Source organism: Podarcis raffonei, chromosome 11 (assembly GCF_027172205.1).
Source record: "Podarcis raffonei isolate rPodRaf1 chromosome 11, rPodRaf1.pri, whole genome shotgun sequence".
Classification (NCBI taxonomy): Eukaryota; Metazoa; Chordata; class Lepidosauria; order Squamata; family Lacertidae; genus Podarcis; species Podarcis raffonei.
The window spans coordinates 65282054-65308961 of record NC_070612.1 but is presented as its reverse complement, the minus strand read 5'-3'; the positions used below and the strand labels follow the sequence as shown (position 1 = coordinate 65308961).

Below are 26908 nucleotides of genomic sequence, written 5' to 3'. Positions count from 1 at the left end.
AAGAACTTGATGTCGAAAATCTGGTTTGAATTGGAGATTGAAGAATGGAGAGATCTCCTTATGTGGAGATCTGAAGATCCAAGGATTACAAATCTGATTAAGGTGGAAGTTGGAGCTTTGGGGACATTTGGACTTGAAAGGAGTAAGAAACAAGATTCAGGCTCCACTTTTAAGTATGGAGGTCTGGCTGGAAGAAACATGGATCCCATTGGGCTAGAGCTTCTCCGAGATCTGGTGTTTAATATTAAGGACCATCAAAAAAACCGGCAGAGAGGAATTGAGAGAGAATTAAGAGCCTCGGACGTGAGATCTCCAGGCTGATAGTAGATTAAGACTGATGGACATTTGTTGGGGATTGAAACCGGGAAAGGGGGGGTGTGGAGTTTGGGAATCCAAAGGGTGCATAATTATAATCTGTTTTTGTTTTTATTCTGTTTTGAATAAAAAGATTGGGGAAGTCGTGGAAGATTGGGGAAGTCGTGGAAGAGAATTTGGGTCGACTTTAGAAAAAGGTTTTAAGAATGAGTACTGATGTATAAATATTGATGTTTATAAGGTAAAATTGGTTTTTTAAAAATGAACTAAATAGAAAAAGGTAAAAAAATTAGGGATAAGAACTTGCTGAACTAACAATTTGAATTGGAATATAAGAAGGGGAGGTGTGGGGAAGTCAGGGAAATATGTTATAGAAAAATAAGGATTGTGAACTCTATGTGTTTTTAAACTTTTTTGTTTTTCTTTTTTGATTTTTTTAATGTATTAAAGTGGAAAATTTCAATAAATATCTTTTTTTTAAAAAAATGAAGCAGCAAGCCCAGTCCATCGTGTTATGTCCCACCACATAGCTGGGCAATAACCTATCCGTGGACTTGGCTTTGGTCCCTCCAATAGCATTCCTGAAAGTGAATTTGTCAGTAGGGGTTTAGTTCCAACTGAAGCATAATATCTGCCTCGCTATTTCACATACAGAAGTATTACAAGTTGAGTCCTTGTTACCTTCCTAGGAATTAGTGGATTAACAGAATGGTGGGTTTAGCAGTGTAAAAGGTAAGGTTAAGTTCAGTCAAAATCAACTATGAGGTGTGGCGCTCATCTCCCCTTTCCAGCCGAGGATGTCAGCGTTTGTTCGCGACTTTTCCAGGTCATGTGGCCAGCAGGACTAAATTGCTACTGGTGCAGGTCCTGCTAGGTTGGCAGGAGCTAGGACAAAGCAAAGGGAGCTCACCCTGTCGCACGGATTTGAACTGCCAGCCTTATGATTGGCAAGCCCAAGCAGCTCTCCCTCTCTGCGCAGCGCCCCTTCAGCGAAGCGGCAGGAGAAACGGAGCCCCTTCCATTTCTCCTCCCGCTTCGCTGAAGGGGTGCTGCGCAGAGAGGGAGAGCTGTGCAGCGCCTCTCCTGGCTTCAGCGAAAGCAACGCGAAGCCTCCGGAGCGCAGCGGGGCAGCTTGGATTTTCAGAAGACATTTGGCAGTTCTGGCTAGTAAGAACTCTCAGTCTCAAAATGGAACTATGCTTCTGACTATTTTTACAGATTATGAACTATGCCAATTCTGCTCTTCTCTAGAATGGTCTCTCCAAGCATGCAAAAATAAAACAAGAGGGAAGAAAAAGGAAGAACCAATGAGAATAGTTTTTAAAAATAAACTTTTGATGGACAGGTCTGGCCATTAATCACTGAATTATTTTCTTGGAGCACTCCAACCACAGAAATTTGGAGGGGTTATAAACTATTTTTCCCATGAATCTGTTCTCTTCCCCTGCGCAAGTCAATGGAGATCTCCATTCTACCTCCCAAAATGCTGAAGCTCACATCCCCAAGTGACTCTTGGAATAAGAGGGCCCTTAGCACAGGGTGTGTGTTGTGTGGATTTAGCCAATCTTTCCTGGGGTTCAGTGGCATTTCCCCCCCCACCCTCTTTCTCCTTTGCAAGGCTTGTGGAGACCTCTCCCAGGAGATGAGGCTGTATCACCCAAACTACATTGGTGAAAGAAGCCTCCCCCCACCCCCAACGCTTGGGTTGAAAAGGTACTTGCTAGAGAGTGATATTTTCCTCACCACATTGTTTCCTGGGGATCCATGCTCTTCCCCCCTCCCCCCCACCATTCCTATTGTATCCCTTACACTAGCAAAACCCTCCCCTGTGGGAGATACTGCAGTTATGAGTCTGACATTTGGTACACTTCATCCCCTCAGAAGGAGGCCTATGCCTGCAAATAGCATCCAATTCTGACAAAATGGGAAGTTAAAAGACTTGTCATTTGTATAACAAGCAATCTTTAAAGCTGCCCTGCACAAAAAATCTGGGTGTATCTGCCTTCAACCATTTGATACACTAAATTTATGAGGAAAGTGGCTGTGATTGCAAATTTCATTCACTTCTGTAACAAGAAAAAAGTTAAAGCCATTTTTAGATTCCCCATTATAGTGAAATGGATAAAAATGACCTTAATTTTTAATAGCTCTAATTTTTGTCCCAAATAACAAGTAGAAATGCCTGCCCCTGTTGTGTGGAAGAGCATTTATGTTGAGATAAGAAAGGTGCCCACAATCTGCACTTTCCAGAAGCAATCAAAAGCTTTTTTTTTTACAACAACTAGAAAAATTGGTCTCTACTTTACTAGGACTTTAGTCTTGTTTAACATACATTTGGTGTTTTCATGTTTTTAACTTTTTAACTGTAAATCGCCTTGAGACTGATCATTATTAAGCAGTAGTAAGCTTACCAAAACTACAGCTATGAGTCAAATCTTGTGGCCACAAGACTATCACTGGACTATCACTGGTTGTCAGTGATTCAAGCTGGAACTCTGACTAGCACCATCCAGGTGTTATATTCACTACAGTGGTACTTCGGGTTACATACGCTTCAGGTTACAGACTCCACTAACCCAGAAATATTACCTCGGGTTAAGAACTTTGCTTCAGGATGAGAACAGAAATTGTGCTCCGGCGGCGCGGCAGCAGCAGGAGGCCCCATTAGCTAAAGTGGTGCTTCAGGTTAAGAACGGACCTCCAGAACGAATTAAGTTCTTAACCCAAGGTACCACTGTAGTTGTTTTGTTGCTTCAAACAGAACTCGCTGCTCTCAAATTGGAAAATGTTCTAATTGTGACTAATGCATATATGTAATAGGTAACCTCAGTAGAGGTTATTGTGCCAAACCTTGAGCAAACACAATAAGAGGAGGTCTCTCAAGGAAATTACGCTCTTTCTGAGCCAGGGAGAGGAAGAGAAAAACATTGTAAGGCAGAAACATTACACCTTTGGCCAATGTTACAGAAAAAGGTCTGTGGCAGTCAGTGCCACCTCGGTTGCACAATGTTATTCAGGCATTTGGAATGAACATCAAGAAGAAATATCAGGATAGTATTCAAGAGCCCAAAGGTACACACACTCTCTGGGTGAGATCCGTACTCTGGGAAAATGGAGGACAGGGATTGTGCGTAGGGAGTTAGTTTATGATCAGTGTGTGGGGAAACTCCTCCCCCCCTTCAGCTGTGCCTTAGGGCTCCTATATAGTTTCTAGGCTCAGACTCTTTGGAGGCCTCCATGCCTTGAATAAATAATTACACATAACGACTTGTTCCAAATTTATTCTGCCCCATTGATCTTGTTTAGCAACTCAGCTATACAGCTCCAAATAAATCGTTTTGTGTTTTAAGTGTGATATGCAATGTGACACTAGATGACGATGGTGAGCCTTATGGAAAATTCAATGTATTTTAAAAGCATTTTCAAAATGATTTTTATGTGTGGGGATTCCACTTAGCAGTGCTTTTTTTCGGGGGGGGGGGGACACAGGGGTACGCATACCCCGAAATGTTTTGTGAATCTAAGTTTGCCCTCATTGAGGGGCAGTATTTCAATATGAGTAGGAAAATAAGAGTACCCCTTTTTAAGAAAAAAAAAGCACTGCCATCTAGATTCCCTTCCCAGGGTGTAGTTTTGTGTTTGCTTCGATTCCCACTGCGTGGAACGGTTATATACAGAGTGAGCTAGCCACTTCCAGAAGCAGAGACCATGAGTATGTACAATTATGCAAGAACACCGGAATAGCGCTGTCGGATCAGGCCAGCCCCCTGTTCTCGCAGGAGCCAGCCGTGGAAACTCGAATTGGGAAGCCGACGGCCTCCCGCTGCGGCGGAGTTTCGCCCTCGTGGCTACGAGTCACTTGGTCCGGTCCTCCGTGAATCGATCCAATCCACGTTGGCTTTAAAAGAGGATGGGACTCTCGTGGGAGGGAGTTCCGCGGTTCAACTGCGCCGCATGAAGCAGTCTTTTCTTCATCTGTCCTGAGTCTTCCGCCATTCCGCTTCCTCGGAGGTCCAGGCAGAGTCGCAGAAACTCCGGCCCCGTTTCCCAGGCTCAGCGCCCAGAAGCGCGGGGCCCTTCGAGCCGAGGGTCCGTTTCCACGCGGGGAGGACGTTCGCTCCGAGACTCCTCCGAGGGGCGGGGCGGGGCGCGACGGAGGGGCCCTCGGAGCTTCTGCTGCTGCGACGGCGCCGCCCGCGGAGTCCGGGCTCGAGCCCACGCGGGGCCGGGAGTGGGCGAGGGCAGCCTCGGGGGCCGTCGAACTCGACGCTTCCAGCTTCCAAGTCTCTCCGCTGAACTCCCGGCCCGCCGACAGGCCCCGTCTCCCGGCCCGGCCCCACGGCCGTGTTTTCTGAGGCGGGGCGCGGCTCTCCTCGCGCTTCCCTCCTCGCGGCGCTCACCTGCCCGCCTGCCCGCCCGCCTCCCCGGGGCATCCCGCCCCCTCGAAACAGGAAATAGTCGGAGCCGCGAGGAGGAGAGCGAAGGGCGCGCCTGGCCGAGTCCGGATCCGAGGCGGGGGGGCAAGGGTCTCGGCGTCGCTGCTCCAGGTACGTCGGGGCTGGCGCTCTTTCGGCGCCGCTTCCCGGGCTGCGCTCGGCCTCCCTCCGCTCCTGGACGGGGGCGGGAGAGGCAGCGGGGCGCAGCCAAAGCGCAGCTCGGAGCTGCTTCCCACTGGCACATTTGCTTGCGCGGACAACTTCGTGGCGCAAACCCCTGGCCCCCGAACTTCAAACGGGGCTGCCCAGGGCTCCCCTTGGAGGGGCTGGCACGGGAACCCAGAGGGTGGCCTTTGCGCCCCTCTGCGCCTTCCTGTCCCCTTTCCCTCCGGAATGTGGGACTCGAGCCGGTTCGTCCGGTTTCCTGGCTGGCAGCAGGGGGCGCCCGCTCCTCTTTCCCTCCCTCTCCTTCGGGGTCTCCCAGCTCGCGGGGTTCGGGCTGGCGGCCAAGGAGTGCCCAGGACTTCCCGGGCCAAATCCGTCTTGGCCCAGGCCGACCCCTTGGCGCCGCAGGTTTCCCGAGCGGGGCGGGCGGGGCGCTCCCAAGGGGTTTGCAGGTATTCGAATTGAAAGCTGATACTGTACATTAACATTGTTTTCTTTTGCAACTTATACGCTTATTACTTCTTGAAAGACCTTCGGTTTTTCAGGTGATGCGCTTCTCGTATTTTCAGATATCATTGATTAATTTTACGAAACTGCAGTTTGTTTGGGGCTGAAACATGTTTCTGTTGGAGTCAATAGGATATTTTTTCAAGCCATTTTGAGCAGGGAAGTTCAGGGCCGGGAGCAAGGGAGTCCTCCTTCATCCGCACCACATTTGTCTTTGGTAGAAGGCTTCTTTGGAGCCCAATTACAATGGAGGAGGGGGGATTCCAAGGTGGTGTGCTCTGTTATATACGTCCTGTGTCATGCTGGTTTATTTTATTTATTTTTTATTTAACAGACTCTATATACACTTAGTCAACAAAGAGCTCTAAGTAATGTACAACATGAGAAAGCTTTTTAAAAAGATACTGTACTGAAAAAATCAAACATTGAAAAGATGTTGACATAACATTCATCAGCATATAAATAACATCAGCAGTTTAAAAACAAATTATATAATAAAATTATATGTCTGTGTGGGCTTGCCTTAAACAAAGTGTTCAGCAGTCACAAACACTGAAGGAGCCTGCATTAATATTAGCATTGCACTCTGCAGAACTGATTTCTTGCAGGTGCAGGACAGACATTATGTTAGAAGAGACCTCAAAGGTCGTCTGGTCCGGCTTCTATCTGTTGCCTGAAATCCACTTGGGCAATTCCAGCCAAAGACAGTCTGTCAACTTCAGGTGTAGTTGTTCAGTCAAAACACCTTATAATTTGTACCCATTTGCTCAGGTCCATTCATCCAGAACAACTGAGAACACAATTGTGTGAATGTGTGTCTTCTTTCTTTCTTTCTTTCTTTCTTTTCTTTATATTTTGCTAAAAGCAGCTGTGGGAGCGTATGTGTCTGGTGAGACTTATTGCTGCAGCATGGCCCGGGGGGGGGGTGCAACTCTTTCCCCCAACGCAGGTTCCTCAGTGCATTTCCTCTCCACAGCCCAGCACCACCCAGAGCAAACACACAGGCAAATAAAGGGAGGCAGTTTAGATTGGGGACATGGCATAAGGGCAGATCCCGAATAGATCCCTCCTTTCAACCGCTTTTAGCAGCAGCAAGAAGAAGAAGAAGAACTCTAAAAGGCATGCATTCATGCATGTCCAGTCAGTGTCACGTCCTGTTCGGGCCTGAAGTTGTTCTGTAGCTCTGAGCAATCTCTCTCAGATTGTTGCAAAGCCCTGAACTCACTAGGTCAGGGATGAGGAACTTTTTTCAGTCTGAGGGTCTGGGCAACTTTCTGGGAGCATAGTAGTAAACCTGTCCTCATCCAGGCAAGCAGGAGGCATTATCAGGATGCAAGGACTTTCTCCAGCCAGGGCATTGGAAGGGGGAGAAACACTTGGAAGGGGTCTGGAGTAGGGCCACAGAGTGGATTGGCGAGGCAGCAGAAGTGGCCTAGGGAAAGTCTCTCTGAGTGCAGAGAGAGAGAGGTTCGGAGAACTGCATTTGGGCCTCAGGGCAGCGCTCCCCCCCCCCCGACCAAGTACAGTCATGTGTTATTCAGTTTGTGTTCTCCAGCTTCTAAAATATTGCTAGTCCACCTTAGAGGATGGATAGAATGGCAACTAGGAGGGTCTGTGCCCTTGGGAGATGCCCACTTGAGCACCCAGATGATTGCTTTCTGGGTTCCATCTGGGCTGCGTCCTGAGCGAGGGCTCAAGGTACCCTTGCTAGTTAGGCAACTGCCTTGTCAACAACGCGTAGTTCCATATGATCCCCGCATAAAAACTGCTCGTGGCCAGCAGAGTTTCTGCTAGCAGAATACTTTTAAGGAGGAGGCTGTACATGTGTCTTTTTCAGTGAGTAGGGGAGAGACGATTAACCATGCAACAGATCATTAAAAACCCAGAAATTCCTGTCTGTATTAGAATGAAATCTTAAGTTCTTCCTAACAGGTCTGTCCAGTTTTTTAAACACTGGGGAAATAGTGCAGGGTTGGTTCCTGCCTTATTTATTAATGATGGTGCCACAGCAGAAACTCAGAAACAATAGACAAGCCAATGTGCAAGGCCTTTTTTCTTTTTCTTTTTTCCTTACCTGCCAAGATCTTTAATTTTGTTCTGACAGGAAGCTTCAATATTAGACCAGGCAGTGCAAATGTCCTGGGTCTGACATTTCTATCTTGCTTATGGATAATTGAATGCGGCCTTTGCATTTAATCCCCAGAGCACTTTGTTGAACTTTGAGCTTTTTAATGGAAGCCTGAATAAGTAAATGGCGCAAAGGAATCCTGATAGAGGAGTCTGGAAAAGTTTTGTTTTTTCTCAACTTTAATTTGGGGTTGGATGGAGGGAGTCAAAAACTCAGTGCTGCCAAGTCAGCTGTTAAGTACTTCATAAAATGGAATGATTACATATTTTACCATGTACAAGATAGCTCTCTCACTTTGGTTTTTTTTGTTTTGTTCAGCTAACATAATTTTCTACTATGTGTTTTTTAAAAAACTTTTAATCATTGTGATTTGAAGTCTCACCTTGCAGTACTTCCATAATAATTCTTTTTAAAGGACTTTAAATCTTGGATTTGCTATTGGAATTTTAATACAAGCATTTGGATAGAACTCAAAAATGGCTTAATTTGTTTCCAGAATGGCAAAAATCCAAATTACCTGGGAGTAAGCTCCATACCTGGAAAAGGAGTACGACAAGGCTGTATATTGTCTCCCTGCTTATTTAACTTATATGCAGAATTCATCATGCGAAAGGCTGGAATGGATAAATCCCAAACCGGAATTAAGATTGCTGGAAGAAATATCAACAAACTCAGATATGCAGATGACACAACCTTGATGGCAGAAAGTGAGGAAGAATCAAAGAACCTTTCAATGAGGGTGAAAGAGGAGAGCGCAAAATATGGTCTGAAGGTCAACATAAAGAAACCGAAGATCATGGCCACTGGTCCCATCACCTCCTGGCAAATAGAAGGGAAAGAAATGGAGGCAGTGAGAGATTTTACTTTCTTGGGCTCCATGATCACTGCAGATGGTGACAGCAGTCACGAAATTAAAAGACGCCTGCTTCTTGGGAGGAAAGCAATGACAAACCTAGACAGCATCTTAAAAAGCAGAGACATCACCTTGCCAACAAAGGTCAGTATAGCTAAAGCTATGGTTTTCCCAGTAGTGATGAATGGAAGTGAGACCAGGATCATAAAGAAGCCTGATTGCCGAAGAATTGATGCTTTTGAATTATGGTGCTGGAGGAGACTCTTGGGAGTCCCATGGACTGCAAGAAGATCAAACCTATCCATTCTGAAGGAAATCAGCCCTGAGTGCTCACTGGAAGGACAGATCGTGACGCTGAGGCTCCAATACTTTGGCCACCTCATGAGAAGAGAAGACTTTCTGGAAAAGACCCTGATGTTGGGAAAGATGGAGGGCACAAGGAGAAGGGGACGACAGAGGACGAGATGGTGGGACAGCCTGGAGTGCTCTGTTCCATGGGGTCACGAAGAGTTGGACACGACTAAAAGACTAAACAACAACAAAGCCCCATATAATACAAAGGGAGTACGGTACAGAGTTGACTGTACAGAAGAGAGAGTTTCACATGATTTGTCTCCAGTATGATTCAGCACTTCATCTGTGGTGCAATTACATTTTGAATATGTTGCACAATTCTAGTTCCCCCATCTCAAATAGGACCTTGTGAACTAGGAAAAGTATAGATATGGACAACCAAAATGATCAAGAGGTTGCCATACTTTCCCTACAAGAAAATGGTAAAGCAGATGTTCTAAGACTTTCTACCCCAGAACGCACATGAGATGGCTGAAAATCATAGAGGCCATCACAAAATGGTGGTGCAGGGGAAGCGGAAGCCATAAAATGGAGGCAGGTGGAGGTGCATAAGCCCTTGGGAATTACTGATTTCATTTTCTACTGATATGTAATCTTCATGCTAGTACAGACATTGATTCTGGAGGTATTGGGAGCCAGCCTTTCCATTTTAGGCAGAATTGGCTGATCCAGATGCTCGCCAAGTGGAGAATGCTTTTGTTGTATATTTTCCCCTTCCCACCCCCACATGCCTCTCAAAGTATTTTGCCCATCTCCTGTGATTTCTTCTCCCATTCTCCTTTCCCGCTTGTCTCCTCCCCCCCCCCGAAAAAAACACACACACACCCCTCTGCCCGTTTCCAGTTTATTTGTTATTCTGTTACCCTCTTCTCTTCTGATTTCCTTCAACCCTGAAATTCTCTGTCTTCCAGACATCATCTACTCAGCACTTGGCTTAGATTTTTGTGAAAGACTGTTCACTGATTTCTCTTCAGGCACTGAGACTTTCATCTTCCCTGGTTCAAAAGCATAAACATTTGTTGTCATTAATGTGCTAGTTTAAAGCGATTTCTCAAACACTACTAGAGGTAACAGTGCAACAGAGTATTTCCCCCTCTTTCTGTGCTTCCTTCCTGCGAAGTTTGCCAGATGGACCAAACACTTTGAACTGGCTTCTCCTTTGTTTTCACTTCTTGTTTTTTTCCTGTTAATGTTCAGATATCTTAGTTCTGTCTTAGTAATTCATCTAAAATGATGCCATGTGACAGATCAGAACGTTTTAGAAGGGAAAAACAAGCAGAAATGTAGTGAGAACATGGGAGAATCTAGTTCACTTAAACCAAGTGAAAATGACAAGGCAATACTTCTCAAAAAGAATCCATCCCATAAACACAGAGTTCCACATGTTTTCCTGGTTTGTTAATTAACATTGAACCTCAGTTTCCATGTTTGTACAAAACAGGGAACTTGGGCTTGAAACAAGCTAAGATCTTCTCCACTTTCGAAAGCCTGGAATAATAGTTGGAAATGAGCCATTATGTGGTTAATGTTAACAATGGTTCATCTGAACAAGCCAGGATCATGAAGTCTCAGGACATGGTCTGAGGGCAAGGGATGCAGCCATCTGGTTGAAGCTAAGCAGGTCTGAGTCTGGTTAGTGCCTGGCAGAGGTGCCATCTTCGGAAAAACAGGGGCCCTGGTGCCCCATGCACAATGCTCCACGCCCGGCCTGAACGGGGGGGGGGGAGACTGAACCCCTAACAAAAAAGATTGAGGGGGCCCAAAGAGCCTTGACCCCCGAGAGCCAGCACCTGTGGTGCCTGGATAGGCGACTGTCTGGGACCCTGTGTAATGCTGCCTTGAGTTCCATGATGGGGGAAATTGGACAGAAGTGTTTTAGTTACAGGCAGCAACCATTTTGCACAGGGGTTCCATTCCCGGACCTCGCATGCTTTGGCAGAGTGCGTATAATTGTACCCCACCCTGTTACACCCCACCCGCCTTCTTGAGGGTCCAAAAGGAACCGTGTGTTGGTGATTGAATGTCGATTGGATGCCCCGAAAATGGTTGCTGTCAGGAGCCCAGGCCGTCTTGATAGCACAGCACACAGGTTGTAATTAGCTTGAAGATTTATTGCAAAACAAACAGTCTCGGATGCTCTGTTGGAGCTTCCGTACCTTACGTGTCAGGAGACCCTTCTGAGGAGTGCTTCCTGGTTCTGCAGAATATCCTGAATCTATGACCCTTATGTTTCTGGGTTTGTTTCCTAATACCTTTCCCATATGTCTACTCCTTGGGCTCAGGGGAGTGCTTCTTGAGTGAGCGGACGTCTCTCCTTCCTGCTCTCTGCGGGAAGGGGGAGGGGGACTGCTCCCGGCTGCCTGATTGCTTCTTAACTTGTGCTGTGCTTCTCTACTTGGGGCAGATGTGTTCGTGACAGTTGCTGCCTGTGTTTGATTCAGAAACCATAGATTACATTTTACTTTACTAAAACTAAGCCACAGTTTGGTTTTGGACATAATAGCAATTGAAACAAATGCTTCTGCTGTTGAAGCCACACGAAAGAAAAGAAGGGAGGGGGGGGAGAGAAAGCATATATATCAGACTGAGGCTCATTCACAAAACTAAGATTTGATATCACGTGCAAATGTAATTCTAGAATGAGAACGTTTGGTAAGGAGGATAAACTCAACAATTGTGGCTTGACATCTACCCTGCTTGTATGTGCAATTATTTCAGTTGCATGTAGCTGAAATGTACAGATCCTCTGTTTGTGATATATTTCCACTATCCTTTCATGCTGAACCATCTTCTAACTGTCTCCAATAGTAAAATGTGGAGTCTTCTGGGAAATTATTATATGCAACAAGCAAAGGGCAGGAGGGACCAAGGGGCAGAGGTGCCAGAGGTGCCCAGGGACAAGGAGTAAATTTAGTAAGATAAATGGGATTACATGGTAGTTCATGGGATTATATTTGAGTAAACCATAGTTGATGAAACTCAGCTGAACAAGCAGTTTCAGATACAGAGAGGGTTGCAACATAAACTGCAATTTAGAATCACATTCTTGTTGTTTGAAGATAAAATTCTTTTTACATTTTTCTCCTACTCAAGAGTCTCTTCCATTTTAAATCCATAGCAACATCTTCATAAAGTACATGGGGTTTTAAAAGCACAATTTCTTCTTGAAAAAATTACATCCAGTTGTTCCTCTTTCTTTTTGTATTATGAAATGGTGATATATTATAATAAATTGGGGGTATATATCTTCCCATGAATATAATTGAATAAACTTGTGAAAATGTTTCCATGTAAAACGCATTTACATAGCAGTGAGGGCTGGTTCATGTGGGGCTTGAGGATTTGTGTTTTGGAGGTATGAGGTGGAGGCAGGAGGTCCTCAGCTTCTGTGTCAGGAATAGAATTTTTAGCCTGGACTGGGGATCATACAAGCATAGTTGCATGTTCAGTTATGGGACCTGTGTGCTACACACAGATGCACAGGTCACATAGGCAGGACCAGGCTGTAATTCGAGGCTCCCCACAAATCACATGGAGCTCTGCTGTCAATTTACCGCAATCCAATGTGCCACAAAATAAGAATTAGAAATACATGCAGAGCTAATAACTAAAAACATATGATCTCACCCAGAGACTCTACACATTAACTAACAACCACTTATCATGCATAGTTATAGAGTATTATTAAGGATTTAAACATCTATAAAATAGGTACCAGCTCTTAGGCCTCCAGCTCTTAGGAATTTGGCCACCCTCCAGGTGCCCGGCTTGAATCCTTTTGACCTCCTGTCTGCGACTCCCGGCAAGATCAAAGGAGGTCTCCAATCGGCGATTCTCCTCAACGTGAAGGAGAACACACCACTCCTCTCCCAGGGAGGGGGGAAAGAGCCAGACAGAAATATATTTACATGTCTTTATTCCTGTCGTTCACCAGTACAGAGAAAACATGTCTGCACACTCTGCTTCCCAACTGCAGAGAGAGAATAAACCCCACCCATGTACTTCCAGTACAGGGTCATGTGTCACTCTGAGCTAACATCCGGCGCTCAGAGCAGTGAATAGACTGTTCCTGGTTCCCACGGTACAATCCAATAACACCCACATCCTGTTTACCATTCCAGCCACCTGGTGCTTGCTTCTGCATTGCTCCTTTTTCGTAACATCCTCCCCCAAAAGAATCAATGCGTGTTGCAGCAAGCAAAGCATGATCCAGAGAAGAAAACAAACAGTTGTTATACACATAACACTCCCCTGTTGTTTCAGTTCCACCCTTGGAACTCCCCGCCACTGGTTTCCCCAGTGTTCCTCTCTGGTTGTCTGGTTTCCAAGGAATGAGTGCATCTGCATTACCTTGGCTAGCAACTCTCTGTTGTGTCTTTGTCTCTGACTTAGACACAGCTCCAACCTGTCCTCGGTTGTTTACAACAGCAACACATGCAACAGCTAAGTTAGCAAACTCTTTTGAGTACCTCTTGGGTGGTTGACCCTTTGTAACTCTCTCAGACCTACGTATGAGGTGCTGATCCTCTCTGCTCACTGGTCCAGTCTCAGGACTCTTTGGAGAACTAGTTCCAATGGTAAACAGTGGTTCATCCTTCAGTTGTGAAGGCCTATCTATTGTGTGAGACTTCCTCTCAATGACTGTGACAACTGAGCTCTCCGAGCTATCAGTGTCATCACTTTCTGTACAGCTGAAATCAGTGAAATCATCATCATCTGAATCGTCCTCAGTGGGAAATGTGTGTACTATCACTCTCTCCTGTTGAGGAGCACTCTCTAGAAATTTTGTGAGAATCACCTGACCAGATTCAGACAAAATTACTCTGTAGAGACCCTTTTCATAACCCACAAAAATGCCTCTGGCATTCTTTACTCCACCTGGAGCTTCTGTTCTCACATGAGACCCAAAAACCTTGAAATGGGCAACAGAAGGTTTTCTGTGGAACAGTTTCTCAAAAGGAGAACTTCCCAACTCTTTTGAAACCTTTCTCATCTTCGTATAACAGAACGACATTAGAGACTCGGCCCAGTACTCATGTGGCAGATGTGAACTTAGCAATTGCGCTTCCATCCCCTTTTGCAATTCTCTGTTCACCCGTACACAGACACCCCTGTTCCACGCTTCCGCTGAAACAGAAACCTTGTGTCTTATTCCCTTCTTCTGCAGGAACCTTTGGAAATCCTGTAAAAGAAAAATCTGCTTCTCATCTGTGAATAGACAATCAATGTTAGCATCATGCATACTCTTAACTTTGTCACAAAACTCCTGAAACCTCTCCAAGGCTTCCTGTGGCTTTCTCAACACATAAACCCAGACATAGTTAGAGAAATGATCCACACACACAAGATAATATCTTGCATTGCCTCTAGATGGTTCTAGAGGACCAATCACATCAGCATACACCCGCTGAAATGCTCTGTTGACTCCGGTCTTCTTCTTGCTCACACCTGCAAGAGAAACTAGGTTAGACACAGATGAATTACATTCCATGTAATCACTTTGTGCAAAAGTCAACAAATATAGTCCATCCTTCTGTTTGGCAGAAAGATATAACTCTCCATCTTTGTAGATCTCGCAGCTCTCAGCATCGTAGGACAGTTTCAGTCCTCTCTTTGCAATCTGCGAAACACTCAGCAGATTGAACTTCAATTCAGGAACCAAGTAAACATTGTTTATTGTCAAGTCCAGACTCTTAAGATAGACAGTCCCCACGCCGGCCGCTACCAGCTCCTGACCGTTGGCCTGTGTGACAGTGAAGCTTTGCTTCTTAAACGTTGAAAAGAGTCCTCTGTGTGGGGACATATGAACCGTCGCTGCAGTGTCGATAATAAACGCGTTCCCAACATCTGGCGTGGTTCCTTTCGCCATCAAAGCTTTTCCAGGTTTCACCGAAGTCTTGGTGTGACCTTTGCCTGACGCCTCAGGCTTTGCTGAGCGGCCCTTCGCTCCTTTAGGCTGACGTGGCTTCTTACAGTTCCGCTGAAGATGCCCAGCCTGTCCACAATTGTAACATCGGACAGCGTTCAAAGCTAGAGCCTTTTCTCCAGTAGCTTCATCTGCGGGGGAATTAGAACTCCGTTCCTCCCTCCCCCTGTCCTTTACTTCCAGTGCAGCAAGCCGGCTGTGTTCATCTAGAACCACGGCATTCAGGGGCACTCCCCCCTTCCTGGCATCCATGCTGAATCCTAGGGTCAGTTTGCACTCAATCCCAAGCCAGCTTTCACTTTTCAAGCCAGTAAACTCCAAAAGTCTTTGTTTACTGCTTTCACTGGCAGGCAAACTGTTGGGCTGTTTTTTCAAAACCCTTGCACAGCTGCGCAGATACACTTTCGATTTCCCAGGCTCTTTTTAGGCCACTCAGTAACTGGCAGACGTTGCCTAGCAACCTGCTCAGGACGGAACTCCTTATCTCACCACAGGAATTCCTGGTATGCAAGCTTGCTCTTTCAGAGCTGTTTTTCTTAAAATGCAGCTCTTTCTCGTGAACCAGAGAATTAAACCTTTCTGCGTTCACTTTTCTCTCTCCCAAAATGCAGCATACCTTTTTTGGGGCTCCGTTGCCTTGAAACACACTCCTCTCGGTGTCCAGCTGTCTGTTTCAGCTTTCTGGCTGCAGGCAGACGCTTTTCTTTATCTCCTTAGGTGCAGAGGATGGCAACGATTCATCGACCTCTCACCTCTCATGCTGATTCTCAATGGATCGAAACCATCCTCTGCTACCAGATGTCGGAATTCAAGCGAGCAGAGCCTCCAGCTCTTAGGAATTTGGCCACCCTCCAGGTGCCCGGCTTGAATCCTTTTGACCTCCTGTCTGCGACTCCCGGCAAGATCAAAGGAGGTCTCCAATCGGCGATTCTCCTCAACGTGAAGGAGAACACACCACTCCTCCCACTCCTCTCCCAGGGAGGGGGGAAAGAGCCAGACAGAAATATATTTACATGTCTTTATTCCTGTCGTTCACCAGTACAGAGAAAACATGTCTGCACACTCTGCTTCCCAACTGCAGAGAGAGAATAAACTCCACCCATGTACTTCCAGTACAGGGTCATGTGTCACTCTGAGCTAACATCCGGCGCTCAGAGCAGTGAATAGACTGTTCCTGGTTCCCACGGTACAATCCAATAACACCCACATCCTGTTTACCATTCCAGCCACCTGGTGCTTGCTTCTGCATTGCTCCTTTTTCGTAACACATATTTCTAGCTTGTTTAGCCTTTTTAGAGAGCTAAGATTAGTTCCAAGAACAGTGACTAAATCATTGACAGAGTCAGGGGCCGGGCCAAAGTAAAGCCAAACAAACGTTATTTTGACAGGGAGTTGAGGACCAAGGCAGTATGGAGACTGTTGTAATCTATTTAGTTGTATGTTTTTGACTAACAAAATAATCTGGAGAACAGTTCTATAGGGTGATAGCCGACTAAGTTGTACTCAGAACACAGCACTGATATTTAGTGGTGGTGTCCAGTTATGTCTGCCCATTTCTGCAAATGAACTTTGCACTTGTGAAACAGGACCAGATACCACAGTTCCGCTCTGGAGGGTCCCCCAGTTATCTGAATCAGATTGGGGGTGCATTGGGGGTACAGGGGGTAGGAAAGGAAGGAGAAGCCCTGTTGTGCATTTTGGATTCTATCCTGTAAGCTTAAGTTAGTCATGATGTCTAAGTTAACTTAACTGATTTTGGTGGATCCGCTGTGAGTATAACGTCTGATATTGTTTTCTGTTAACCCGACACAATTAATGATGTGCCACACCAGTGACACCTGAGTCTGTTGTCCAGTGTGTTGGGAGGGGAGAGACACTCTGGGGCAGGGAGGTCCAACATGTGACCCTCAAGGCCTTTTTGGTGGCTCTCAGCAACATTTGACCCTGCTCTTGTGCTGCCTCCCCAAAACCAGGAAAGCAAGACACTGGGCTTAGGAAGGAGGCGTCAGGGCTCTGGTAGGGCCTTCGAGTCCTCTGGCCTCCTTCCTGAAGCCCAGCACCTCACTTGGCCAGCTTCGAGGAGGCAGCACCAGAGCTGGTGGGGGCGGCCAATTTTGCAATAAGGACTCTTGCAGCCCTCTTGGTATGGAAAGTTGGGCTGCCCTGCTCTAGGGCCTTGCAATATGTAGAAAGTACTTTATGGAGCCCTGTATGAATTGGGATGAAGTCAAAAAGATTTCAGTGGCATTTAACTTCCAAATTACAGTTCTTGGGGATTCTGTTGTATTTGCCTATGGCCTGTGGAAAACAGTCTATTTGGAAAGAAAATGTTGTAAATACCTTTTCTATGATGTTTTTGTGGTTTGTAATTTTGTAAGATTTTAGGCAACATTCCTTTTAATTCTGTTTAAAGTCTGGGAGCAATCTGATCAGATGGCTCAAATTGGCATTTGTAAAGACTTTGCAAATAAGCTAAGGGAAAAATTTAAATGAGAGCACCTTGTTTTATCTTTTGTTAGCAGGTGGTGCAGATTTATTCCATGTTGATTTGGATCGTAATGTGAGGGGACAAAGATAGATAAATAAACAGATTCTTAAAGCTGATGAGGGCTGTGGTGTTAGGTATGTAGGTATTTATATACATTTAAACCCCTTTAAATAGTCATGACTTTTCAAAGGGAAGAGGGACTGATCATTGAAGGGATATGATTCTGCTTTAAATGGGGCCTAAAATGTGGGGGACTAGAATGTTAGAGCAGTAATGTGGCAACTTGTCACCCTCCAAATATTGTTGGACTGCAACTCCCATCATTCCTGACCATTGTCCATGCTGCCTGGGACTGATGAGACCAGAGGTTGCCCATCTCTGTGTTAGAGCTTCAGACTTGGAGTGAGGAGATCTGGTTCAAATCTCAGCTTGGCTATGAAGCTCACAGAGTGATTTTAGGCACAGCCAGTCATGCACTCCCAGCCCAACATGCCTCACAGGCTTGTTCTGAGGCTAAAACAGAAGAGGAAAGAACCACATAGGCCACCCCGAGTTCCTTTACATTTTATTTATTTTGTAAGAACAAGTTAAATCACTTTTCATTGCTTCTCAGTCCTGTCAGTAAGTAAGGAGACTCCAATTGTGCAAAAGTATCTTTACTACATTTTTGGGTAACCCCCCCCCGAATTTCTTGCAATATTTTGCATAGGTACTTAAAAGTTGTGTTTGTGTATGTGGCCTGCACTTTCAAAGCTGTTCTTCCCACTCGACATGTCTGCACACATTAGTTATGCCCTAATTAAATCATGCTGATAAATATCTAGCATGGCCGTGTGACTTTACTGTGTTTCAGTGGCTTTGCCCTGAACCTGAGAACCTTTACAATTTGCTTTGTCTGAGCAGTGTTGGTCATTTTTTACAACAACACACTTGCAAGTGCCAGTACACAATGGTTGGTAGTGCACAGGGCCTTTTTCTTTGTCTCTTGGTACTGGAAGCAAAGGCTAGGCATCCTAAGCCAATCACGGTGATTAGGAGAGACTAAGAGAGACTAATGAGGAGCCGAAGAGGAGAGGGAGCTCCAAAACAAACATTCATGTTTGAGCTTCATCCTGAACCTTTTAACTTCAATGTCTCTGTTCTCCTTCTGCCCTCTGACTTCATTCCTTTTATTTGGCCTCAAAGCGCCATGACTGTGCTAAGGAGGGACTGGGCCACTGCTGCCTCCCAAGCCCTGCTGGCTCCTGCTGGCCTGGTCAGAAGGTGGGGAAGGCTTCTTTCTAGTTTCTTTCTATGTCAGCCTGGAGGGCCCTGAACTTGTGAGATCCACAGGTTCTTGGATCCAGTGGATCTAAAGTTACTGCCATATCCTTTGCAGGGCTTTCCTCTGACATCCTCCGGTGGTAGTTTTCTATGGCACCACCAGCAATGCTGCTTTCTGGCAGTAGAGGCTGGTGCAGAGAAGCCGTCTCTGTAGCAGCCTAACATTGGGTGGGGAGAAGGTAGGATTAAACTATTCTGTTGATGGGAAATAATTCTAGAGAGTGAGCTCGTTTCTGCATAGTGCTAAGCCAAACCATGGTTTAGTGCAAATGCTTGTGTGCACCATGCAGACTCCCAGGGTGGAGGCAGTGGCTCAAGTCCTGCTGTACAACTGTGAGCTAAGTCATGGTTTGGCTTAATTTGTCACCTGGACCTGTGCTTATGGTTTGTATTGCTCCGGACAAGCCGTAAGCTGTCATCAAGATATGTTCTTGATTTACAGCTCATGATTTGTCTGGAGGGGACAAACAATGAACACAGTGTGCATGACAAGCCAAACCATGGCTAAGATCATAGCAGCACAGCAGCAAGGCCACAAGAGGAGCATAGTGGCCGTATTCTCTTCGGTTGCTGATACTGCTGTTTGAGACTTTGAAACTAAACTATAATCAACCCAGTTACAGGTAGGTAGCCGTGTTGGTCTTCTGTAGTCGAAAAAAAATAAAAAAATTACTTCCAGTATCTGAAGAAGTTTGCATGCAGACGAAAGCTCAAACCAATAACTTAGTTGGTCTCTAAGGTGCTACTGGAAGGAATTTTTTATTACAGTGGTACCTCGGGTTAAGTACTTAATTCGTTCCAGAGGTTTGTTCTTAACCTGAAACTGTTCTTAACCTGAAGCACCACTTTAGCTAATGGGGCCTCCTGCTGCCGCCACGCGATTTCTGTTCTCATCCTGAAGCAAAGTTCTTAACCTGAGGTAATATTTCTGGGTTAGTGGAGTCTGTAACCTGAAGCGTATGTAACCCGAGGTACCACTGTAATCAGCTCTGCAGCAAATAAAATCCACATGTGGTTAGCCCACAGAACATTCTAGTAGCCTTCCTCTGTCTGTGTTTGTTGTCTGTGACACACTGTCCTGAAAGTGGAGATGAGGAGGTTACCCATTGTTTTTTCCAGCATTTCCTAACTGGAGACAACCCTCTGTACAGTCTTCTCCATTTACAAGATGCAGTAGAAAGGAATGCAATTTTTCATTACCTCCTAAATCTGTGTATTTTGCTTTAATAAATGTGAGTCCCACGTACCACTTCCTTCCCCACCCTGTCAATTGCAACTAGGTCCTTAAGATGCTGTCGTTTTGGATCATAGAAATTGGGGACATAGGATGTTTTTTATTTGGGAATACTGAAGGCAACATAAAGTTTAGCAAGCCGATCTTCAGCAGCCTTTCACTTGATTTGAGAGACAAGTCACCTGCTACTCCATTAGTACTTGGAAGATTATAAGCCTTGGAGATTTAGCTGAGGATTAGTAAATTGGAGAGTGTACATTATCAGGCTAGGCTTAGAACCATGATTGTCTCTTGATTCATTTTCATTAGTGCTTTATTCAAATATCGCTGGAATTATGTAACGATGACGTTTCAGGAGAATCTGTCAGGAATTCTTTTCTTGATTTTTAAAGACACTTTTACCAAAAGTTATTTTTATAACTCTGGCTTGCAGCGTGTGAAATCCATTTTGAAAAACAGGGATGTAGTTCAGTCAGATCGCTGGGGCAAGATGCTTTTAAAGGCTGTAGCCGAACACAGGTTGTCACTTCATTTGGTGGCACATTGAAGGAGGCAGGATGAAGTATAAGAAATACATAACCATTCTTGAAGCTGCAGTTGGGATCACTCCCCTTAACAAGAGAGAACTGCTCCCTGTGGTCCGACATGCAAACCTTTGGCAGCATCCAGGGTAAGTTGCTTATTGGGAAAATGAGTAACAGTAAAAAGCAAATATTTACTCTCTAGCTGTGTGCAAAAAAGCTGCAGGCATTGTCTGCAAATGGGAGAAGTGATTAATTTAGGAAGTTGCAGAAGCTGAAGTAGTTCTCTGAGGGGCATGTACATGATGCCCTTGGCTAACATAGGGGTTGCTGTGATAAATTGAAAGAATTGTCAGGAATGGCATTTTAAGCTGCTGTCTAAATTTTTGAGACAAGAACTTAGTAGATAAGACAATGCAGACTTAGAGCAATAGCACATCAAGTAGGAACGTAATGGATATTCCCTGAGCGCATTTCCCACTACTCATTTTCAAAAATACACTTCTTAACATTGTATAGATTTTTGTGCTGTTGAATAATAGAAAGTCAAGATTCTTAGCATTCCTTTTTCCACCTCCCTTTTCCAAAAAGCCTCTTCAACTAAATACTCTTACTGAACGGGATAATGCAAGGCAGTGATTCTTAACCTTTTGGGGGTCATAGAACTCTTTGAGAATCTGTTGAAAGCTATGGACCCCCTCCCCAGAAAAATTCAGACAGACACATACACACAAATTTCTGCATACAATTAATTTTATTGCATAGGGTTTTTTTCTCCCTTGCTGCTAGTTCATGGACCCCAGCAATGCTATCCTTTAAAAAAAAAAAAGAGGTGCCAGAACTCACCATGAACACCTTCCTCATTCTCTTAGAATGGCAACCCGCCTGAGATGTTCTGGAACTGAGTTCTGGCGAGTTCCTTCTGAAAAAAAAGCCCAGGTTAAGTACCCTGATGTCAGGCAAGCTTCAAAAAAGATTTTCAGTTCATTTTCCCTTCACAACACAAACAACAGATTCTAGATATTTAATCTTTATTGTTGTGATTAATAACCAGCACATAAAACACATCCATATGTGCAGGGCTGGGTTGGATCATACAACACATAAAACAGGATCCCACTTTTTCCTAATCTCTGCTTTCAGGCATTTCAAAAGGACATATACACAAAGGTACACTTCATAGGTTTTTGCCTTGTCAGTTTAGGAGTCCTGCACTGGTGATGAGCTGGTAGTGCACCAGTGTCAACTGGCTACCAGAAAGAATATTGATCATGTCCCTAGAAGGCTTTGGAAAAAAATTTCTTTCAGCATAGCTGCCTGACAAAATGAGTAGCCAAATGGCGAATTTACCGTATTTTTTGCACCATAACACTCACTTTTTTCCTCCTAGAAAGTAAGGGGAAATGTCTGTGCGTGTTATGGAGGAATTGCCTATGGGTGGCATGCCTACGGATTTTCCTCCTCTAAAAACTACATGCGTGTTATGGTCGGGTGCGTGTTATAGAGCGAAAAATACGGTACTTAGCTTTCATTTTCAAGAAATGTTGCTCTTTAGTGTTTTCTCTAGAGAGTACCTGAGAATATGTTTTGTCACTTAGGAAGCCTTTCTATTATAGCCAAATCAAGCTTATGTGCCACTTCAGCATGCATATTTACCTTCATGACGCTGATGAATCTGGAGAAGAAATTAAGTTTTGCTGCAAAACAAGGAGCACAACTGACATGCAAGCAACATGTGTTATGCTGGATTGTAAAGATGCCCACGCCTCTGTGCAATGCAGGCATGTGCATGTGTGTATGAGCATAGCTGATTTTTGTTCTTGCAGGTAGTAGCGTCTCATGCCTCAGGGAAGGCTGCTTCAGAAGGACCTCAATTTTGGAGGAACTTGTTGCAAGGGGCTACCTCCAGAATGGGAGGTTGAAAAGCCCCTATGTGTATATGGAACATTCTGCATGTTAATCTGAATTCTGATCACCATTATTGTTAAGTGTCTAATGTGTTCAGTACTCTTCAACTGAAATTCCAAACCAAACCAAAACCACCTCCCAGGCTATAGTAGTGTTGCAATCTGGTCCTATTTTATGGCTTAGATTTTAGCTGCGGATTTACTGTAAAGACTCTTTCAGCTGAAATACATAACTAGGAAATGTTAACTTGTTCAGCTGCAGCTCAAGACGCACTATGGCTTAACTTGCAGCCTGGCTGTTGCTGTGATGGTAGCATGTATAAGAGAGTCTGTGTAAAACAAATCCAAGTGAGTCCACAGGGCCCATCACACTAGTTCTACAATGTGCACTACATTGAATTTGATGTTTGATTCGTCCACAAATAGATGAGCCAGGTTTTAGCTCTCCCTTTATAATCATACTTTCTCCTGATATTTTAGGAACTACATTATTTTCCGGAGTAGTGTTGATTTTTTAAAAAATTAAACATTAGTTTCCAGTTTAACAGAACTGCTTGCTTTAATTCCTATATTGAAATGCCTTATAGATTCTGTTCAGCTAAGTGTTGCCTAACTGTGGGCTGTGTAAGAGGAAGAGTCTCCACCCATATTGTTTTTTTAGCCACACACCCAAAATGTAAACATGCCATCTGAGAAGCGTCATTGGTGTAAAGAATGGTAGCAATACTTCCATCTTTTGTGAAATGTGAATGATAACTACACAGAAACTACTGTGTTTCTGAGACACATCCCCCGCTTCTTCAGGACACGGTTCATTGTAGGAGGTTATTTGCAGATACTGTACAGTAATCTTGTTTCCTAAGAGCCCTGAAGTAACATGCTGAGAACTAGTATCATGACCAACAGCCAAAATGCTGAACTGCATGTGGCCATTTCATTAAGGGAGGAGTGTATTCCATGCTAAATTGAAAGTAAAATTCTGTGCTCAAGCAGTCCAAGCAAAAATAAATAAATAAATAAATAAATAAATAAATAAATAAATAAATAAATATTATTTTGCAGACTTCAGTCATTTTTATTCTGGTTTTGCTAGTTATGTAGAAGCTTGAGGAGCTAATTTGTCTTACTTCTGAGTAGTCTTTTATCTGTTTATTACTTTTTTACTTTATTTGTTTATTTCATTTCCATCCCACCTTTTTTTCTCCAAGGAATTCAAGGTGGTGCACATTGTTTCCCCATTTCTTATTTAATCCCCCTAACAACCCTGTGAGGTAGGTTAGGCTGAGAGGCAATGACCGGCCCAAGGTCAGCTGATGTTCTTCATGGCTAAGTGAGGGTTTTAACCCTGGCCTCCCAGGTTCTAGTCCGACACTCTAACCACTACACGACACTGCCACTCTGTTACTGTTAATTGCACTGTTTTTGTGTTTTAATATCAATAACATTTTTACAGGGAGCAAATGCAATCCTAAACCCACTTACCTTGATCGAAGCCCCATTATACTGAATGGGACTCACTTCTGAGTAGGCACATATAGAGAGCATTACTGTGTGCTGTAACTGTCTGTTTAATTTAAGTAAACGTTTGCATTAACATTGTCTTTGATAATAGTCACAGGTGCTTTGAAAACAAGGCATGTCCAATTCCCAAGAGACTGTGATCTACTCCCAGTATAAAAATACTGGCAGTGATCTACCCACTGCCATTGGAGGGAGGAGGAGCGTGTGTGAGATGGGTGGATTGCCCAGAGTTGTTGAGCTTTTGGGGGGTTGTTAAGCTTCCCCCCTCCAATAACATTTTGTACATGATAAGGATCCTGTGATCTACCAGGGTCAGCCGGGGATCTACTCGTGGATCACAGTCTACTGGTTGGACATCCCTGGTACACCATTGATACACAGTTGTGTCCTAGTTGAAGCCTGCCCATCATTGAAATGGAATGTCTTTGCTTAGGGCAGAGGTTTTCAACCTTTTTGGATCCACAGCTCCCTTGACCAACTGCATTCTTTCTTCGGCACCCCTGGGGGGCTCAGGAGCCCAGTTAGGTCACCCCTTGCCTGCAGAGTGGCCAGCCTCTCACCCCTTTTTGAACACCCTCCCTTGTGGAGCCTGCTCTCCTTTGAGAGTCCTCTGGGCAGCCACAGCTGCCGCCCCTGGTCTCTGAGCTACCCCCCCTGCCCCAAAGAGAGGTGCCTCCGCACACTGCACCCCCCGGGGCCTAGGAAGCACCCCCGGACAGCCCCAGAGGCACCATTCGTCTGGGGCAGGGGTCAGCAAACTTTTTCAGGAGGGGGCCGGTCCACTGTCCCTCAGACAGTGAACTAAGGTCAGCAAACTAAGGTCTGGGGGCCGGACTATATTTTGGGGGGGGAAATATGAACAAATTCCTATGCCCCACAAATAACCCAGAGATGCATTTTAAATAAAAGCGCACATTCTACTCATGTAAAAACACGCTGATTCCCAGCCCATCCGCGGGCTGGATTTAGAAGGCGATTGGGTCAGATCCGGCCCCCGGACCTTAGTTTGCCTACCGATGGTCTGGGGGGCTTGTAGCCAGGGATGGTGCAACAAACAGCTGTGCAATCCTCTGGGAGACAGAGACGTGGGAGGGCATCAGAGGACAGAGGGAAGGAAAGAGGGACAGAGGCCAGGGTTGCCCACAGCACCCCTGACCACCATTCAAGGCACCCCAGGGTGCCATGGCACACTGGTTGAAAACCACTGTAAAAAACACAAACTTGGTCTTGCTGCTACAGAAGGCAAAATTAGTTTAAATAATATTTGTCTTGTGCAATTCTGAGCATGTAGAATCTAGGTTTGGTTTCTGATCTCACTTTATCTAAAACAAGTTTTAGCAGTTTCTCTTCTGCAGCCTGTTTCAAGAGTGTGCACATAGCGATTACAGATGAATTCAAGGTGCAGAAAGTGGGAGAACTGGGCTTGCATGTTTGTCTGTTTTCTCTTTCTGGCTTTCCAGTGATGTTCCACTTTCTACCCTCTTTCCTGCTACTATCTCTTTTAACAGCTCAATAGCAAATTATATAGTCAGAAATTCAACAGGTGCAGCTTCCCCCATGCTGAGATGTAGTGATGGAAAATTGGTGCATGTTGAATTTCTGATGGGCATGTTTACATGTACAGAAACTCTGTTAATTCTCATTTCAGAATAAAGCATGCGAAGAATAAGAAAATTAGAATTTATATTAACTAGTTAGAATTCATTATAGATAGAACTTGGTTCTCTTTTGAGAGATTGCTTCACAGCATGGCTGGTGTTAAAGAGGAATCATTTCTAGAAAAGTAAATAGATAAAAGAACATTGAAAGGTTTCCCCTCTAATTTCATTGTCTTTTAATTTCTGGCAATCTTCTGAAGCAGAAGGGAGAGTTGAACAACCATTTTAGAAATGTCTGATTACTCAGGGTTTCCCCTAGGAATAAAGGTGGAAGGTTTATTGTTAGCAAGGTGCTTGGATGGAGGGTGTGGCAAGAAAGGGTCCGTGTGCGTCAGCCTGTCTTTCAGCTCGCTGTCGTGAGTGAGTGCACCGGGAGGTGAATGGTCCTTGGAATGGCGCTGTGTGCCAGGATGGGCCATGAAAACAAAGCTCCATCGCCTTGGAATTAATTATGGGTTGGAATGAAATGACATCTGTCTGGGGGCAGCACCTGCTGGACTTGGGGACTAGGTGATTGAGGGGAATAGGTTGGTGGGTTTGGAGTTGCCTGCGAGATCATTAAATGTGACCTACTTGCACGAAGGAGAGGTGACTCTGTCCCTGAAGAGAGTGTCTGCCAAGGCCCCAGAATGTGCCAGGCGGGGTGGCAGAGCTGGTTCTGAAATGAAGCTCATTTCTGGAACCTGTTTTCCATGCCAGAGTTTGTGGCTGAGCAAAGTAATAGTCACTCTTCTGACTGCATACGAGGTGCCCTTAGAGGCATAATGCCTGTTTTCTCGTCTTCATCTTCCCCGCGTTCAGGCTCTGTTGACTTCCAAGGCAAGTTCATGAGAGGGCAAGCATTTTATTTATTATTAAATTCGTAAACTGACCTTCATCTGAAGATCACAGGGTGGTTCACAACATAAAAATACAAAATGAGAACACATATTGATTCATGTGCAAGTAGAGTCAAGCCCCCTTCCTTCAGTGGCCAATGCAGGTAGTTCTTTCAGCGCTTGTTTAAAACTTTGAATTTTTAAGTTTGAGTCTTAAGTCTGTTTCTGCTCTTTAAGTACCTAAGACAAGCCTGCTGAATCAGGCCAATAGTCCAGCATCCTGTTCTTACGGTAGCCAGCCAGATGAGAAGCCAGCAAGTCGGACTGAGCCCAAGAGCCTCTTCCCCCTGTGGCTTCCAGCAACTGCAGTTCAGAAACATGAGTGCCCCCAGCCATGGAGGGCAGGGCAGAGCCATCATGGCAAACAGCCACAGACCGCCTTAGCCAGCCCTCTTCCATAGCCATCCAAGTTGGTCTCCTGGGGAAGCAAAGTCCATAGTTGAACCATGCACCCCGCAGGAAGGAGGACTTTCTTTTATCTGCCCTGAATCTCCCAACATGCAACTGCAGTGGGTGCCCACAAGTTACAAGAGATGGAGAAAAACTTTTCTCTATCAACTCTTTCCATGCCATTGATAATTTTATAAACTTCCGTCATGTCACCTCATACATTTCTCTAAACTAAAAACCTTTCTTCATAAGGGAGCCGCTCCATCCCTTTGATCGTTTCATTTGCCGGTTTCTGAATTGTATA

The 26908-nt window shown here is 44.9% G+C and overlaps 1 protein-coding gene across 3 annotated transcripts in view; it reads left to right on the top strand.

The window, feature by feature from the left end:
- Positions 1-26908, top strand: part of TJP2 (tight junction protein 2) — a 119097-nt gene that overhangs the window by 13609 nt on the left and 78580 nt on the right. Inside the window, exon 1 of one of the 3 annotated variants that reach the window (XM_053408819.1) lies at positions 4752-4862. The exons of the other annotated variants lie outside the window; for them this stretch is intronic. The gene's annotated coding sequence lies outside the window, so the exon portion shown is untranslated. Of the gene's footprint in view, positions 1-4751; positions 4863-26908 lie in introns of those variants that run through there. 3 annotated transcript variants of the gene reach the window in all.